Here is an 18,806-nt window from a genome sequence, read left to right on the forward strand (position 1 = left end):
ATGAAGGCAGTGAAAAGGTACAAACTTACAGTTATAAAATAAATTAGTACTAGGGGTGTAACAAACAACCTGATAAAGATAATTAACAATGCTCTATGTTATATATTGGGGAAGGAACTGGCAACCCACTCTAGTATTCTTGCCTGGAGAATCCCAGGGATGGAGGAGCCTGGTGGGCTGCTGTCTATGGGGTTGCACAGAGTCAGACATAACTGAAGCGATTTAGCAGCAGCATGTTATATATAGACATAGATGGTGTTATATATATCAGTTCGGTTCAGTCGCTCAGTCATGTCTGACTCTTTGTGACCCCACGGACTGCAGCACGCCAGGCCTCCCTGTCCATCAGCAACTTCCTGAGTTTACTCAAACTTGTCTCCATTGAGTTGGTAATGCCATCCAACCATCTCATCCTCTGTTGTCCCCTTCTCCTCCTGCCTTCAATCTTTCCCAGCATCAGGGTTTTTTCCAGTGAGTCAGCTCTATGCATCAGGTGGCCAAAGTATTGGAGTTTCAGCTTCAACGTCACTCCTTCCAATGAACACTCAGGACTGATCTTCTTTAGGATGGACTGGTTGTATCTCCTTGGCAGTCCAAGGGACTATCAAGAGTCTTCTCCAATGCCCAGTTCAAAAGCATCAATTCTTTGGTGCTCAGCTTTCTTTATACTCCAACTCTCACATCCATACATGACTACTGGAAAAACCATAGCCTTGACTAGATGGATCTTTGTTGACAAAGTAATGTCTCTGCTTTTTAATATGCTGTCTAGGTTGGTCATAGCTTTTTTTCCCAAGAAGCAAGCATCTTTTAATTTCATGGCTGCAGTCACTATCTGGAGTGATTTTGGAGCCCAAAAATATAAAGTCTGCCACTGTTTCCATTGTTTCCCCATCTATTTGCCATGAAGTGATGAGACTGGATGCCATGATCTTAGTTTTCTGAATGTTGAGTTTTAAGCCAACTTTTTGACTTTTCTCTTTCACCTTCATCAAGAGGCTCTTTAGTTCTTCTTCACTTTCTGCCATAAGGGTGGTGTCATCTGCATATATATGTGTTATATATATATATATATATATATATATATATATATATATATAATATAATATATTATATATATATATAGTAATTGCAGCCATGAAATTGAAAGATGCTAACTCCTTGGAAGAACAATTATGACCAACCTAGACAGCATATTAAAAAGCAGAGACATTACTTTGCCAACAAAGGTCCATCTTGTCAAGGCTATGATTTTTGCAGTAGTCATATATGTATGCAAGAGTTGGACTATAAAGGAATCTGAATCCTGAAGAATTAATGCTTTTGAACTGTGTTGTTGGAGAAGACTCTTGAGAGTCCCTTGGACTGCAAGGAGATCCAAGAAGTCCATTCCAAGGGAAATCAGTCCTGAGTGTTCATCAGAAGGACTGATGTTGAAGATGAAACTCCAATACTTTGGCCACCTGATGCGAAGAGCTGACTCTTTTGAAAGGACCGTGATGCTGGGAAAGATTGAAGGCAGGAGGAGAACAACAGAGGTGACAACAGAGGATGAGATTGTTGGATGGCATCACCAACTCAATGGACATGAATTTGAGTAAACTCAGGGAGTTGCTGATGGACAGGGACGCCTGGTATGTTGCAGTCCATGGGGTTGCAGAGAGTCAGACACAACTGAACGACTGAACTAAACTGATGTTATATGTGAATATTGTTAGCAGAGTAAATCCTAAGAGGTCTCATCACAAGGGAGATTTTTTTTTTAAAATTTTCAGTCTATGTGTGAATGTTCACTATTGTGGTAATCATTCCATGATTCATGTGAATCAAAACATAATCATGTACACCTTAAACTTATACAGTTGTTTGTGAATCATATCTCAATAAAACGGGAGGAAAAACAAAGTTAAAAAAAAACAAAAACACGTACACAGAGAAAGTGGAAGCACTCTGTCCTGTTTACTCTTTCCTTGCTGTTTCCTATTTTCTTCAGACTTATTTTATAACTTTTTCTTCATTTCTTGATTTGAAAATAGTATGTTTTGCAATATTTTAAAATGTCTTTATTAAAACTTCAAGATTTCATATCAGCACTCAGAAGACTTGAGACAGCTTTTTTATGATCATTAATACTTTGCATGTTTCACTTAAAGCCCTTTACAGACTATGAAGATAGTCATATATTTATAACAGCTAGTAGACATTTGTATTATCTTTCAGTCATAATTTTATTGTATGTAGAAGAATACTAGGATAAAATTTTAAAAAAAAATTCTGCATCTCTCTTTCTACATGTCGAATAAACCCATAAAATCATCACCACAGATAAAGAGAACATTAGCACACCCTTGAAGGTCTCTTGTGTTTCTCCTTCCAGCCATTGTTCCCTCTGGTATAAGTACTATCCTAATTCCTAATAATTTTCCTCATTGTTTAATTTTTGATAAAAAGGAATTACATAATCTGTATCCCTTTATGACTGGCTTCCCGCTTGTAATGCTGTGTATTTGATACCTATCCACTTTGTTGTTTTGGATAGATTTCACTCAGTTGCTGTGTACTAAGTTGTATGAATATACTTCAGTTATACTTATCTAAATAATTGTCAGTGGACACATGATTTTACTTCTACATAAAGTAGGATTATGCTTTAAGACACACTAGAAATACAAATGAGTGTCTTTCAGGATTAGTGCTACTATGAATATCTTCAACCTGTGTATTGATGCACATGTGAATGTATTTCCACCTTGAAGTGAAAATACTATACAGTTTTGTTTGCAGATATTTTGTTGTAGTTGTTCAGTTGCTCATGATGTCCAACTCTTTGCAACCCTATGGACTGCAGCACTCTGGCTTCCCTGTCCTTCAGTATGTCCCGTAGTTTGTTCAAGCTCATGTCCATCGAGTTGATGATGCCATCCAGCCATCTTATCCTGTGTAATCCCCTTCTCCTCCTGTCCTCATTCTTTCCCAGCATCAGGGTCTTTTCCAATGAGTCAGATCTTTGTGTCAGATGGCCAAAGTATTGCAGCTTCAGCATCAATCCTCTGAATGAGTATTCAGGGTTGATTTCCTTTAGGATTGACTGGTTTGACCTCCTTGCTGTCCAAGGGACTGTCAAGAGTTTTCTCCAAAACAAGTTTGAAAACATCAGTTCTTCAGTGCTCACCCTTTTTTATGGTCCAAATTTCACATCCATACATGACTACTGGAAAAACCATAGCTTTGAATATAAGGAACTTTGTTGGCAAGGTGATGTCTCTGCTTTTTAATATGCTGTCTAGGTTTGTCATAGCTTTTCTTCCAAGGAGCAAGTGTTTTTTAATCTCATGGCTGCAGACACTGTCCATAGTGATTTTGGAGCTCAAGAAAATAAAATCTGTCACTCTTTCCTTTTCCGCATCTGTTTGCCATGAAGTGATGGGACCAGATGGCATGATCTTAGATTTCTGAATGTTGAGTTTTAAGCCAGCTTTTTCACTCTCCTCTTTCACTTGCATAGAAGTTAAACAAGGAGGGTGGCAATATAAAGCCTTGATGTACTCCTTTCCCAATTTGAAACCAGTCCATTGTTCCACATCCAGTTCTAACTATTGCTTCTTGACCTGCATGCAGGTTTCCCGGGAGGCAGGAAAGGTGGTCTGGTATTCCCATCTCTTTAAAAATTTTCGACAGTTTGTTGTGAACCACACAGTCAAAGGCTTTAGTGGAGTCAATGAAGCAATTGAAGGATTTTGAGAATTACTTTGCTAGCATGTGAAAGGAGTGCAATTGTGTGGTAGTTTGAGCATTCTTTGGCATTGCCTTTCTTTGGGATTGGAATGAAAACTGACCTTTTCCAGTCCTGTGGCCACTGCTGAGTTTTCCAAATTTGCTGGCATATTGAGTGTAGCACATTAACAGCGTTATCTTTTAGGATTTGAAATAACTCAGCTGGAATTCCATCACCTCCACTAGCTTTGTTCATCATACTGCTGCTAAGGCCCACTTGACTTTGCACTCCATTGTGTCTGACTCTAGGTGAGTGACCACACCATTGTGGTTATCTGGGTCATTAAGACCTTTTTTGTACAGTTATTCTGTGTATTCTTGCCACCTCTTCTTACTCTCTTCTGCTTCTGTTAGGTCCTTGCTGTTACTGTCCTTTTCTATGTCCATCTTTGCATGAAATGTTCCCCTGGTATCTCTAATTTTCTTGAAGAGATCTCTGCTTTTTCCCCTTCTATTGTTTTCTTCACTTTCTTTGCATTGTTCTCTTAAGAAGGCTTTTTGTGTTTTGTTTTTTAATCTCTCCTTGCTATTCTTTGGAACTCTGCATTCAGATAGATATATCTTTCCTTTTCTCCTTTGCCTGCACTTCTCTTCTTTTCTCAGCTATTTGTAAGACAACCTAATAAGACAACCATTTTGCCTTGTTAAATTTCTTTTTCTTGAGGATGGTTTTGGTCACTGTCTCCTGTACAATGTTATGAATCTCTGTCCATAGTTCTTCAGGCACTCTGTCTATCAGATCTAATCCCTTGAATCTATTTGTCACTTCTACTGTACAATCGTAAGGGATTTGATTGAGGTCATACCTGAATGGTCTAGTCGTTTTCCTTGTTTCACATGGTCCTATTGCAGATGTTTGGTCTGAGTTAATTATTGCTAAATGGTTTTCTAAAGGATGTGTATCAGTTTACCCTTCCATCAGCTCTATGAGAATTCCATTTTCATCATTTCCTCATAAAAATGTAGTGTTGTCTGTATTTTCGTTTTAACCACTCTAATATGCTGTAATGATGCAGAGGTTTAAATTTGTATTTCCATGATGTTAGTGAATTTAAAAATATCTTGACATATTTACCTGTCATTTGGTGATTCTTCATTAGGAAGCACCTACACAATTCTTATTCATTTTTTTCTTTTTCTTTTTTTTGTTTATATATATCTCCTGTATACAATCCTCTTTTTAATATATACATATTTACAATATTGTCTCTCACTGTGTGATTTACCTTTTCATTGTCTTATAGTTTCTTTTTGAATAACAAGCTTATAATCTCATCAAATTTATCAATATATTTCCCTTATAATTAGCAGCACTTTTGTGTCCTATTAATAAATCTTTGTTTACATCAAGTTATGAGAAATAATTTATTAAGTTTAAGTAATTTACTTTTCTAGTTTAATATACAGTTCATTAAGAATTAATGTTTGTGTGTTAAATTAATATTTAATTTATCCGTACGTACACTTAGCTGACCCAAGCAAAAGAATTGCAAAGACCATCTTCTCCTCACTACACTGAAATGTGATCAGCTAACTGCATGGAGGTCGGTTTAGAGACTTTCTGTTCTATTCTAGTCTGGTACCTTGGCATCTTTACCACGTTCTCTTGGTTTCTATATGTTTTTTGAGGGTTTTTCTTTTAGTGGCTTCTCATAACTGTTTGGAGAAGGCAATGGTACCCTACTCCAGTACTCTTGCCTGGAAAATCCCATGGACGGAGGAGCCTGGTAGGCTGCACTCCATGGGGTCATGAAGGGTCGGACATGACTGAGCAACTTCACTTTCACTTTTCACTTTCATGCAATGGAGAAGGAAATGGCAACCCACTCCAGTGTTCTTGCCTGGAGAATCCCAGTGATGGCGGTGCCTGGTGGGCTGGCATCTCTGGGGTTGCACAGAGTTGGACACAACTGAAGTGACTTAGCAGTAGCAGTATAACTGATAGAAGAAATCATGCATCATTATGCTATTTCAAGACTGACATTTTTGACCTTTTTTTATTTTTGTATAAATTTTTACCATTTTTTTTTTTAATCAGAGAAAGAGCATGCACTATTGGTATGTTGTCAGGGAATGCATTAACAGTATTAACATCTTTAAAATGTGAAAAGTTCCCACCAAAAATATGGTGTATCCCTCCACTCACTTGGTTTTCTGTTCGCTATTGTCAAAATGTTCCTTTAGGGTGATACATTCACTGATGCTAATGCTGTCAGCATGACTGTGGTATGAATTCCAGTGAAAAATTTTGTTTGCAGTATAGTCTCTATTTCTCCTAGAATTTTAGAGTGTTAATACCTATGATGTGACATTTATCTCTATTCATCTAGTGGTAAATTAAATGGCAAATGAAAGAAATTTAATGATATCACCAGATATTCTCAATAGTGAACTGTTTGCCTTCCTAGACCTTGACATTCTGTATTCAAACCAAATATAATTTAAAAATTTGAAGTGATAAATATTATGAAATACTACTAAAACAGTCTCATGATCATAGTGAAAGTAAATTACATACAGACTAAAAAAAACAATAGAAAAGATTGATGAAACTAGGAGCTGTTTCTTTGAAAAGATACACAAAACGGAAAAACCTTTAATCATACTCATCAAGAAAAAGAGAACCCAACTAAATAAAATCAAAAATGAAAGAGGAAAATTTACAACTGACACTATAGAAATACAAAAGATCATATAAGATTACTAGAAAATATATGCAAACAAATTATATAACCTAAAAGAAAAGAGATAAATTCCTGGAAGCATAATTTTCTAACATGGATTCAGGAAGAGAAAATTGGAAAAGACTGATCATTAGTAATGAAATTGAATCAGTAATAAAAATTTCCCAACAAACACAAGTCCAGGACATGGCAGAATTTTCACAGGGATATCCTAGCAAATATTTAAAGAAGAATTAAAACCTATTAATTTTAAACTGTTCTAAAAATTGAAGAAGAAAAAACATTTCCACACTCCATTCCAGGAAGCCATCATTATTACTCTGATATCAAAACCAGATGCAAACTGTGAAATAATAAAATTACAGGCCAATAACCGCGATAAAGATAAATGCAAAAATTCTGAACTGAACTAGAAAACTGAGTTCAACAACACACTAAAATGATCATAATCAAGAGGGATTTATTCCAGGGATACATGGATGGTGCAATATCAACTAATTAAACTGTATGATACACTAATTTAAAAAAATACACAAAAATCACATGATCATTTCAATAGATGTGGCAAAAGCATTTGGCAAAGTTTAATATTCATTTATGATAAAACTCTCAACAAAAGTGAGTATAGAGGGGACATACCTCAACATAATAAAGGCTGTATATAATAAGCCCACAGCTAACATAATCACAGTGCTGAAAAGCTAAAACTTTTTTCCACTAAGATCAGAAGACAAGTATATCCACTATTGTCTGTATTATTCAACATGGTATTGAAAGTCCTGGTCACAGCAATCAGACAAGAAAAAAGATGGACAGCAGAGGGGAGCTTGTGGGGTTTGGTTAAACTAGGTCAAGGGGATTAAGAGGTACAAACTACTAGTTATAAGTAAGTGAGGGTGGATGTAATGTATTGCATACAGAATATAGTTAATACTTAATAACATTGTATAGTGACAACGTTTCTAGACTTATGGTGAACAGTGTATAGTACATATGAATATGAAATCACTATGTTGGACACTGAAACTAAACGATAAGTCAAATATATTTCAACTAAAAAACATCCTGTATTATGAAGGTCAGAGGAATCTGTGTCAGCTCTTTAGAAATGCTAGACCTGCAGGGATGCACATCAACACATGTGGATGTGGAAGAAACGGATAAAATTCAGTGACAGAGCATTTTTCTTCAGGCCAAAGCAGACCACTAACCATAAACATATATTATCAGAAGTTAACACCTGTGTTTATCTCAGACCTAGACTTCCCGGAGGATATGATTTCTTGAGGCATTTGTGAAAGCTGTAATGGACTTAAGTAGTGGCGGCTGTGCAGCACTGGAGAGACTGTGACTAGATAGCCCACATCCAAGGGTAGAGAAGCCCCAGAAAGACTGTAGGCACTGGAGCAGCAGCTGCGTGGCACTGGAGTGACTTTGAGGTGATACCCAACGTCCAAGGGCAAAGGATAAGCCCCAAAAAGATGATAGGAGGAGCAAAATTGCATTTAAAATCTAACCTCATACCCGCCAGAGATGCTCAGAGGGCTCAAACAAACCTTGTGTGCACCAGAACCTAGGAACACCACAGAGACTGAGACAGAACAGTGTTTGAATGTCTCATGTGGAGGTAAAGGTCAGCAGTGGACTGTTGCTGGGGCAGGGGCTCTGGGTCAAAGCAGACCTGGGTATGGCATAAGCCCTCTTGGAGGAGGTCACCATTAACCCCACCAAAGAGCCGCCAGAACTTACACAGGACTGGAAACAGACTCTTGGAGGGCACAAACAAAACCTTGTGTGCACCAGGACCCAGGAGAAAGGAGCAGTGACCCCACAAGACACTGACCCAGACTTGCCCATGAGTGTCCAGGAGTCTCTGGTGGAGGAAAGGTTTGGCGGTGGGCTGCTGCAGGGTTGGGGGAACTGAGTGTAGCAGTGCCTGCATGGGACCTTTTGAAGGTCCATCTTCATTACCTCCACCATAGTTTGGTCCCAGGTAAATAACAGGGAGGGAACACAGAAAATTGTCAACAGAAAATTGGATTAAAGATTTACTGAGCATGGCCCCACCCATCAGAACAAGACCCAGTTTCCCCCTCAGTCAGTCTCTCCCATCAGGAAGCTTCCATAAGCCTCTTATCCTTCTCCATCAGAAGGCAGACAGACTGAAAACTACAATCACAGAACACTAACCAAACTGACCACATGGACCACAGTCTTCGCCATGCCATGTAGGACCCAAGAAAGACGGGTTGGTGGAAAGTTCTGACAAAATGTGGTCCACTGGAGAAGGGAATGGCAAACCACTTCAGTATTCTTGCCTTGAGAACCCTATTAACAATATGAAAAGGCAAAAAGTTAGGACATTGAAAGATGAACTCCCCAGGTCAGTAGGTACCCAATATGATACTGGAAATCAGTGGAGAAATAACTCCAGAAAGAATGAAGAGATGGAGCCAAAGCAAAAACAGCACCCAGTTACTCCAATGCTGTAAAGAGCAATATTGCATAGGAACTGGAAATATTAGGTCCATGAATCAAGGTAACTTGGAAGTGGTCAAACAGGAGATGGCAAGAGTGAACATTGACATTTTAGAAATCAACAAAATAAAATGGACTGGAATGGGTGAATTTAACTCAGATGACCATCATATCTACTACAGTCAGCAAGAATTCCTTAGAAGAAATGGAGTAGCCATCATAGTCAACAAACGAATCCAAAAATGCAGCACTTGGATGCAATCTCAAAAATAATAGAAAGATCTCTATTCATTTCCAAGGTAAACCATTCAATATCACAGTAAACCAAGTCTATGCCCCGACCAGTAATGCTGAAAAAAAATGAAGTTGAATTGTTCTATGAAGACCTACAAGACCTTTTAGAACTAACACCCAAAAAAGATGTCCTTTTCATTATAGGGGACTGGAATGCAAAAGTAAGAAGGCAAGAAATACCTGGAGTAACAGGTAAATTTGGCCTTGGAGTACAAAATGAAGCAGGGAAATGATTAATAGAGTTTTGCAAAGAGAACGCACTGGTCATGGCAAACACCCTCTTCCACCAACACAAGACTCTACACATGGACATCACCAGATGGTCAACACTGAAATCAGATTGATTATATTCTTTGCAGTCAAAGATTGAGAAGCTCTATACAGTCAGCAAAAAGAAGACTAGGAGCTTACTGTGGCTCAGATAATGGACTCCTTATTCCCAAATTCAGACTTAAATTGAAGAAAGTAGGGAAAACCACTAGTCCATTCAGGTATGACCTAAATCAAATCCCTTACAATTATAGAGTGAAAGTAGCAAATAGCTTCAAGGGAGTAGATCCGATAGACAGAGTGCCTGAAAATCTATGGATGGAGGTTTGTGACATTGTACAAGAGGCCAGGATCAAGATCATCCCCAAGAAAAAGAAATGTAAAAAAGAAAAATGGTTGTCTGGCAAGGCCTTACAAATAGCTGTGAAAAGAAGAGAAGCAAAAAGCAAAGGAGAAAAGGAAAGATATACCTATTTGAATGCAGAGTTTCAAAGAATAGCAAGGAGAGATGAGAAAGTCTTCCTCAGTGATCAGTGCAAAAAAAAAAAAAAAAAACAGAGGAAAACAATAGAATGGGAAAGACTAGAGAGCTTTTCAAGAAAATTAGACATACCAAGGGAAAATTTCATGCAAAAATGGGCTCATTAAAGGACAGAAATGTTATGGACCTGACAGAAGCAGAAGATATTAAGAAGAGGTGGTAAGAATCCACAGAAGAGCTATACAGAAAAGATCTTTTTGACCCAAATAATCACAGTGGTGTGATCAGTCACCTAGAGCCAGACATCCTGGAATGCAAAGTGAAGTGGGCCTTAGGAAGCATCACTATGAACAAAGCTAGTGGAGGTGATGGAATTCCAGTTGAGCTATTTCAAATCCTAAAAGATGATGTTAAGAAAGTGCTTCACTCAATATACCAGCAAATTTGGAAAACTCTGCAGTGGCCGCAGGACTGGAAAATGTCAATTTTCATTCCAATCCTAAAGAAAGGCTATGCCAAAGAATGCTTAAGCTACTGCACAATTGCATTCATCTCACACCCTAGCAAAGTAATGCTCAAAATTCTCCAGGCCAGGCTTCAACAGTATGTGAACTGTGACCTTCCAGATGTTAAAGCTTTTGACAAGGCAGAGGAAAATTGCCTAGAGGTCAAATTGCCAACATCCCTTGGATCATGGAAAAAAGCAAGAGAATTCCAGATCATCTACTTCTGCTTTATTGACTATGCCAAAGCCTTTGACTGTGAGTATCACAAGAAAGTGTGATAGATTCTTAAAGAGGTGGAAGTACCAGACCACCTAAACTGCCTCTTGAGAAATCGTATTCAGGTCAGGAAGCAACAGTTAGAACTAGACGTGGAAAAACAGACTGATTCTAAATAGGGAAAGGAGTACCTCAAGACTGTATATTGTCTCCCTGCTTATTTAATTTATATACAGAGTACATCATGAGAAATGCTGGCCTAGATGAAGCAGAAGCTGAAATCAAGACTGCCAGGAGAGATACCAATAACCTCAGATATGCAAATGACACCATCTTTATGGCAGAAAGTGAAGAACAACTAAGGAGCCTCTTGATGAAAGTGAAAGAGGAGAGTGAAAAAGTTGGCTTAAAACTCAACATTCAGAAAACTTAGATCATGGCATCTGATGGAATCACTTTATGGCACATAGATGGGGAAACAATGGAAAAATAATAAATTCTATAAGTCTATAAAGTGATAGACTTTATATTTTGGGGCTCCAAAGTCACTGCAGATGGTGACTGCAGCCATGAAATTAAAAGATGCTTGCTCCTTGGAAGAAAAATTATGACCAACCTAGACAGCATATTAAAAAGTAGAGACATTACTTTGCCAACAAAGGTTAGCTAGTCAGAGCTATAGTTTTTCTGGTAGTCATGTATGAATGTGAACAGTGGATTATGTAGAAAGCTGAGCACTGAAGAATTGATGCTTTTGAACTATGGTATTGAAGAAGACTCTTGAGAGTCCCTTGGACTACAAGGAGATCCAGCCAGTCCATTCTAAAGCAAATCAGTCCTGAATACTCATTGGAGTGACTATATTGAAGCTTAAACTCCATACTTTGGCCACCTGATGTGAAGAACTGAATCATTTGAAAAGACCCTGATGCTGGGAAAGATTGAAGGCAGGAGGAGAAGAGGAAGACAAAAGATGAGATGTCTGGATGCCTTCACTGACTCTATGATCATGAGTTTGAGTAAACTCTGGGTGTTCATTATGTTCAGGGAGGCCTGGTGTCCTGCAGTCCATGGGGTCACAAAGAGTTTAACACGATTGAGCCACTGAACTGAACTAGCTAATGGTAAAGAATAAATAGTTCTTGCTAGAACATGAACAATCTGCCTGGGTTTGAATGAAATACAAATGTAGAAGCTGAATCTTACTAGGAAAAGAAAAAACTCAAAAGCTCTAACCCTAAATTATTAAACTACATGTTGACTATTAGACTGTATCCAAACACAGTATGGCTGAAGGTCTGTAACAGTGACCCACAGTGGGCCTGTATGTTACCAGCATTTCCACAGTCACCATTAGCCTGGAGGGATAAGTCACAAAGCCTGTATTTGATAAACTTTTTCAGCAGCAACTTGGCCTTTTGATGGAAAAAGTACATCTTCATACATACCATCTTCTTACTCTCAGGAAAAAGATAAATTGCTGTGGATATTGATGATTGAAGGGAAGAAGAAAGCAATGATGATCACCAAGGATTTAAAGGTAGGTATCTATCACCTCAAAGTTTCAAAATTTTTTTTATTTCTCTGTCTCATATAAAACAAGTATGTCAGATATTATACTTCTGTCTGAATTATGAAAAATGAAGGCAGTATCAAAGCATATAGTTGTTATCATTAACATTTTACTGTATATGGATTCACAGTTACAAATTGACACCATTAAAAAAAATACCTTTAAGAAACTATTAAAAGGTAACATTAAAGCATGTTACTTGTCTAATCAGCTTAACTATGAAATCAGCATGTCTTAAAATTACTTAGTTTTTTATAAATTAATTTTATGGGCAATCAGATTTTTTTGGATAGCCAATTATGCTATTTATTTTTGTCACATTATTTTAGAACTCTGAACATTAGCTTAAGCAGGGAAAGAGAGGCTACACAAAAACACATTTGTACAGCTATAAACTTGATTTAATTTGACTTTCCAAATTTATGAAACACTCTGTGGGTACACATATGGAGAGCATTGTGCTGTATTTAAATTACATTATGTTTCTCATCGTGTAAAATTGTTCCATGCAAATATAGAAAGACAAATATTTGAAGATGTTTAATATTTTTAATTGTGTTGCATATTGAATGATTGTTTATTATTAAAATATAAATAAAAGTGACCTACAGTTATGTTACTTCTAAATCAAATCCCTGGATAGTCTTATCTCTTTTAGATTATATGCTGACTACTCCCAAATGAAAACAGATACTCAATTCCTAGTTTTTATTGTGTACAGCTCTTTCAGTTTTAGAGAATATCTAGGATCAAACTGGAAAGCAAAATGATATTTTTGCTAAAGATGTATTTTTTACTCTCAAGTATTGAATATCTCCCAAATACTAGTGATATGAATTCCTTTGATAAATAAGTTAAGAATACACTAAATTCTACCAATCGACTATACAGAATGAAAAAAAAATTCATATACCATGCATTATTTTAGTTTCTCCCTTTCAACATAATAGAAAGTAATTAATAATAGTTATCTTCAAGTTTCTATTTAGTTATTTTTGAAATCTGTTATTGTATATACAGCCAAATTAAAGGTTCAGATTCATCATGTGTAGGGAAAAAAACAGTATACATAATTATTAAACAGGTATACATAATTATTCTGTCCAATATTCCTATTTCAAAATGTTATGTTGAAAACTTTAAAAAATTTTATTCACATGCTTTTATTTGCCAAAATGTTAGAATATGGTATTTTGGTCATTAATGAGTTTTGTGCACATGCAGCTGTATTCAAAGTGGACAGTGCCTTTGTGATCTTGATGGGAAGCCCTTTCCTAAGGGGTACCGTGGGAAAAGCCATTAAGCACACTCGGGAGGAATTGACCTAGGGTCACTCACTTTATCACTTGCTCATCATTAGCTGGAAATACACCTTTTAAATTACATAAAGACTGAAACGATGGTTTAAATTATTTGAGCTTTGATCTCATTCTTAATTGAAATAATTCTAATTATTTGATCTAACTCTAAATCTCAGATTGTACTGAGAGAGTTAGTTCTTAGGTAGGTTGATTAGAAGTCCATGGAGTCCAAAAAGGAGCAGAAAGTGTCTGGGGCTCTTGAGGAGGAGAAAGGACAAACTTTTTTTTTTCTCTACATTCCTTCATCTTAGTCACATAACAGGGTGGTATATTGATGAATGGTAGATGATGAATGGATGGATAGATGGATAGCAGAAAAGTAAATAGATCGATCAGATTGCATGTGCAGCAGTGAAGATATCCTTTAGTTTTATTTAAGGACAGGGTTTTGGAGGAGGTAATGCTTTGGGGGGAAAAGTACAATTCATGCTGTGTTCTAGAAACTGTGTGAAGGATAGAATTTGAATACAAAACTACAGTAATCTGATGAGTCAGAAATCCATTGCATATATCAGACAAAAAGGATAAGGTAAAACTAAAATACAGTAGGAAGAGAGGAAAGAACAACTTGAAGAAGGATTTGTGTAGTATATTGGAAGAACATGTCAGTGATTGTGTGGATGAGGTTTGTGATAAAGAGTGAAACTCTGTTATGATATTTGGTTGCAAATAACTTTTAAGACTCACATCTGCTTCCTATGCTTCTCACCTGGGCACAATGAGAAAGAAGCCCAGGTGTTGCCCCTTTAGCACGTGTAGGAGATTCAAACCACCCAACCGCCTCAGTTCCTCGGGGAATCCTCACCCAGGTCCGCCCCTAGCCACAATAAAAGCCTCAACCCAGACTGCTGTCTTTGTTCTCACACACCGTTTTGGATGTGCCTGAGACCGCACTGCTCATCCTGGAGATCTCAAGTTTGTAAGTCATAGCTCTTTTCCTACCTTCTTGGTTTATGCATGTCATCATCTGTCACCACATTGAAACCAACTTTTGGGTGGAGGTTCTTTCTGTTTTGATAAAATGGCCTGGGTGCAACAATGTTGAAAGGAATTTAATGGAGTAGAACATGCAGATTTTTACTGTAGGTTACTAGGCATTGATTCTCTTTTTTCATTCTCAAAAAAAAAAAAAAAAAAAATCAGAAGGGGATAGGTCATCATGAACTTCATTAGGGGTCATGATTTTTCACTTTTATGTTTGTTTAATTTAAGATTACTGTTGATGTTTAGTTGTTTAGTCCATTTTTGGCTTGGGAAATTAAAAGAGACTATAGAAATCAGTCATTCTAATATAAGGAACAGTTGAAAGCATGTGAAATGAATAGTTGAAAATGATGTTCAGCATTAGCTTAAAAGAAATTGCAGCAACAGATACATTTTCTTATAAATATAGCACTTTTCAGATCAGATCAGATCAGATCAGTCGCTCAGTCATGTCCGACTCTTTGTGAACCCATGAATCGCAGCATGCCAGGCCTTCCTGTCCATCACCAACTCCCGGAGTTCACTCAGACTCACGTCCATCGAGTCAGTGATGCCATCCAGCCATCTCATCCTCTGTCGTCCCCTTCTCCTGCCCCCAATCCCTCCCAGCATCACAGTCTTTTCCAATGAGTCAACTCTTCGCATGAGGTAGCCAGAAGTACTGGAGTTTCAGCTTTAGCATCTTTCCTTCCAAAGAAATCCCAGGGCTGATCTCCTTTCCCCTCACCAGGAGAATCCCCTAAAGAGAGATTGTAGCCATCCTGAGAACTCTCCAGTTTGTCCTTTGAGATCCTGTAGGGTCTGAATGTTTTCCTCGAGGACTGTGACACTTTCTTTAACTTAGCTGGAGGTATTTACCCAGAAGCAACACATCTCATTCAAGATGGCTCAGTTCCTTCTTGTTCAGGGATCAGGAGATCTATCTCCTGTCTTTTTTGGAGTAGAACCCCTGCCAAGCTGTGTTGACACTTTAGAGTTGTCCTAAGAAATCTTATTCCAAGAAACTTAATTTTGGGGGTGTTAATTAGAATGACACTCATTTTTAGTTCTGAATAGGTATCTAAGATCTCCCAGGAGCTCATAGATGAATTGAGTGTCTTCTTCTCTTTTCTGCCATGACTTGACTCCTCAGTAGTGAATCCAGGAGTCATGTCCTGGTACCTTATTACAGTGTAGGGGCCCTTACATGTGGGTGGAGTTGAGCCTTTGGGGACCCTTCTTTCCAGACTTTAATTAGGACTTGAGTCCCTGGAGCATATAGTGATGACTCCTTAGAATCTTTTGGGTCCTGGTTGACACCCCACAAGCATATATCCTATTGGAATTGCCCAGTGGCCATGGTATAAGACAGAGAGATCATTGATATAAACAAAAGGTCTCCCATACAGCATCTTGTAAGGACGAAGACAAACCTGTTCCTTAGGGGCAATATGGGTGTGAAGGAGAGCTATTGGTAAAGCCTCCTTCCATCCCAGAAAGGTCTCTCCTGGGTCATCTTTTTTATCACTGATTTTAAGAATTGGTTGGCTCTTTCTCCTTTTCCTAAAGACTGAGTCCTCCAGGCACAATGGAGATAATAAGTAATGCCCAATGCTTTAGAGACCCCTTAGGTGACCTTAGAAGTAAATGATGTTCCATTGTCACTTTGTAATGACCTGGACACACCAAATCTCGGAATGATTTCATGGACCAGGTTTTTTTGTTGTTGTTGTTAAGTACCTCCTCAGCCTTCTCAGTGTGGGTGGGAAAGCCTTCAATCCATCCTGTGAATGTATCTTTCATGACTAATAGGTATTTATACCCTTGAGAAACTGGCATCTGGGTGAAGTCCATCTGCCAGTCTTTTCCTGGGTAGGTCCCATGTTGTTGGATGGGCCGAGCCAGCTGGAGTCTTTGAGGTCCTTGGGGGTTGTTGAATTGGCAAGTTGAACAAGAGAAGACCACTTGCCTTATAGTTGTTTGGAGGCCTTTTCCTCTGAAGGACCTTTCTAGTAATCTTTGGAGGGCCTTTTCCCCTAAATGAGTGGTGACATGTAAGGAGTTAACCAACTTCCATTGAAGCTTTCCAGGCAGAAAAAAGAGTCTCTCCTTTGGGAACCACCCCATATGATCTTCGCAGAAGCCCTCACACTTAGCTTTAAGAGTCTCACCTTCAGTATATGAAGGAGTTTCTGGCATATTAGTCTGTGGAACTTAGGTGGCAACCCCTATTAGGTCATTGTTCTGTAATGCTGCTCTCTTAGCTGCCTGATCAGCCTCTTGGTGGAGAAGGAAATGGCAACCCACTCCACTGTTCTTGCCTAGAGAATCCTATGGACAGGGGAGCCTGGTGGGCTGCCGTCTATGGGGTCGCACAGAGTCAGACATAACTGAACTGACTTAGTATGCATACATGCATTGGAGAAGGAAATGGAAACCCACTCCAGTAGTCTTGCCTGGAGAATCCCAGGGATGGAGGAGCCTGGTGGGCTGCTGTCCATGGGTCGCACAGAGTCAGACACAACTGAAGCAACTTAGCAGCAGCAGCCGCAGCCTCTTGGTTCCCTCATGCCACTTCCGTGCTCCCTTTTTGGTGTCCTTTACAGTCATAGACTGAAACCTCAGCGGGAGATGGACTGCCTCCAAGAGTCTAAGAATTTGATCACCATATTTGATTGGGCATCCTAGGGTGGTCAAGTGGCCTCTTTCCAAATAGCAGCATGTGCCTGTAGCACCAGAAAGGCATACTCGGAGTCAGGGTAAATGGCTACTCTTTTTCCTTTTCCCAGCTCTAAAGCTCGAGTCAGGGCTTTGAGCTCAGCTAATTGTGCTGAAGTACATGGTGACAAAGGTTTAGCCACTTCGGTCTAAAAATTGAAGAGTACTACATATCCAGCTCTTCTTTTTCTATCCAAGACAAAGCTGCTTCCATCAGTGTACCAGATTCCTTAAGGATTGGTCAGAGGATCTTCTGACAGTCCTTCTCAGGGTTTTATCCAGTGGTCCAAGGTTTCTAGGCAAGAGTGAAAGGGGAGAGAGCCCTTGGGGTTAAGCAGGAGGGTGGCTGGGATAAGAACCTCACAAGGGGATGTTGTAGTGGTTTTCCATCATCACTACTTAATATCTGAGGATTCTTTGATCAGACATCCATCAATGGCCTCTCCCATTTAGGAGTTGTTTCACTTGGTGCCTGGTAAAAATAGTTTGCCCCCAAAAGAGAGTTTTAAAGCATCTTCTATCAGGACTGCAATAGCTGCAAGATTTTGAAGGCAGGGAGTCCAACCTCGGGCGGTTGGATTGAGCCTCTTGGATAAGTAAGCTACATGCTGGGGCTCAGGTCCCAGCCTTTGTGTTAACACTCTCAAGGCTATTCCTTCTTTTTCATGGACATAAAGTTGGAATGCTTTTTCTGGGTCTAGCAACTTCAAGGCAGGTGATTTAGTGAAGGCTTGTTTTAGTGTAGCCTCTACTTTCTTGAGAGTCCCTTGGACTGCAAGGAGATCCAACCAGTCCATTCTAAGGGAGATCAGTCCTGGGTGTTCTTTGGAAGGAATGATGCTAAAGCTGAAACTCCAGTACTTTGGCCACCTCATGAGAAGAGTTGACTCATTGGAAAAGACTCTGATGCTGGGAGGGATTGGGGGCAGGAGGAGAAGGGGACAACAGAGGATGAGATGGCTGGATGGCATCACCGACTCGATGGACATGAGTTTGAGTGAACTCCGAGAGTTGGTGATGGACAGGGAGGCCTGGCGTGCTGCAGTTCATGGGGTCGCAAAGAGTCGGACATGACTGAGCGACTGAACTGAACTGAACTGCTTTCTTTTGAGGAATTCCCCACATCAATGGGATTGAATCATCCTGTCCCTTCAAGCTTTCATATAAAGGCTGGGCAATTAGATATAGTTGGGTATCCAGATTCTACAATCTCAGTTAGCCCCAGGAAAGTTCGCAATTGTTTTTGAGTCGTGGGGGAGGGCAACTGGAGGATTCCTGTACCTAATCAGAGGACAGCCTCCTGGACCTGTGTGTAATCTGAACCCCCAGGTAGGTGACCTTTGTCTTGACCATCTGTGCCTTAGCACGGGAGACTTTATATCCCCTCTCTGCCAAAAATTTGAAAACCTGAATTGCATAATGTTGGGTATTTTTCTCATCTGGAGAGCAGATTAGTAGGTCATCTATGTATTGCAATATTTTCCCATT

The 18,806-nt window shown here is 39.0% G+C and overlaps 1 long non-coding RNA gene across 1 annotated transcript in view; it reads left to right on the top strand.

Moving 5' to 3' along the window:
• Nucleotides 1-18,806, top strand: part of LOC147371191 (uncharacterized) — an 84,765-nt gene that overhangs the window by 18,391 nt on the left and 47,568 nt on the right. Inside the window, exon 3 of the long non-coding RNA XR_015166285.1 lies at nucleotides 12,169-14,556. This is a non-coding gene — a long non-coding RNA (uncharacterized LOC147371191). The remainder of the gene's footprint in view (nucleotides 1-12,168; nucleotides 14,557-18,806) is intronic.

The sequence above is a fragment of the Bos grunniens genome, chromosome 6 (assembly GCF_055505025.1).
Source record: "Bos grunniens cultivar Pamir isolate PY7600 chromosome 6, Bosgru_T2T1.0, whole genome shotgun sequence".
In the NCBI taxonomy this organism is placed as follows: Eukaryota; Metazoa; Chordata; class Mammalia; order Artiodactyla; family Bovidae; genus Bos; species Bos grunniens.